The sequence below is a fragment of the Mandrillus leucophaeus genome, unplaced genomic scaffold (genome assembly GCF_000951045.1).
Source record: "Mandrillus leucophaeus isolate KB7577 unplaced genomic scaffold, Mleu.le_1.0 Scaffold41, whole genome shotgun sequence".
In the NCBI taxonomy this organism is placed as follows: Eukaryota; Metazoa; Chordata; class Mammalia; order Primates; family Cercopithecidae; genus Mandrillus; species Mandrillus leucophaeus.
The window spans coordinates 6,068,829-6,069,502 of record NW_012104365.1 but is presented as its reverse complement, the minus strand read 5'-3'; the positions used below and the strand labels follow the sequence as shown (position 1 = coordinate 6,069,502).

Here is a 674-nt window from a genome sequence, read left to right as displayed (position 1 = left end):
CCTCACTGTCCAGCTCTCCAGGGCGGCAGGGGCCAGGGACAAAAGCAAGCTCTGCGGTTGCTTCAGGTAAACCTCCTCATCCTGACCCAGCCTCAGAGAGAGTCCCAAGGGCAGTGAGTGCCAGGGCACATCTAAGTTCAGCAGCACCAAGGCCAGCCCCGGGGTCCCAGCCGCTAACTGCACACGTGCCAAGTGAATGGTAAGCATGGCGGGGCGTAATGATGGCATTTTAACATGTTTTATGAACCACACAACGCTAGCACACAAGAGGAGGACTATCTGAATTGTCTGGATTAGTGGTGGTGTCTCTTACAGGTTACTCAATGAGATTCTACCTAAGAGCGTACTTCTTCAAGTTCAATCAGAAGAGGCCACAACACAGTGAGGGCTGTCATCACTGTGCTACAGCAAGGAGACCACGGGACCATCCAACGCTCTGCGGCTCCTGTGAGGCCTCGAACAGGTTCAGACCCTGATTCCCCAGGGAACTGTGGACAGTGTGTAAGCTTCTACTAAGTGCTATTTTTTGTGGGCAAGAGAACATGAATACGGCCAGGCACAGTGGCTCAAGCCTGTAACCCCAGTACTTTGGGAGGCCGAGACGGGCGGATCACGAGGTCAGGAGATCGAGACCATCCTGGCTAACACGGTGAAACCCCGTCTCTACTAAAAAA

General features: G+C 53.6%; 1 protein-coding gene across 1 annotated transcript in view; it reads right to left on the bottom strand.

Annotated features, from left to right (window-relative positions):
- DNAJC5 (DnaJ (Hsp40) homolog, subfamily C, member 5) overlaps positions 1-674 on the bottom strand; it is a 14,917-nt gene that overhangs the window by 11,659 nt on the left and 2,584 nt on the right. The gene's annotated exons all lie outside the window — the stretch shown is intronic.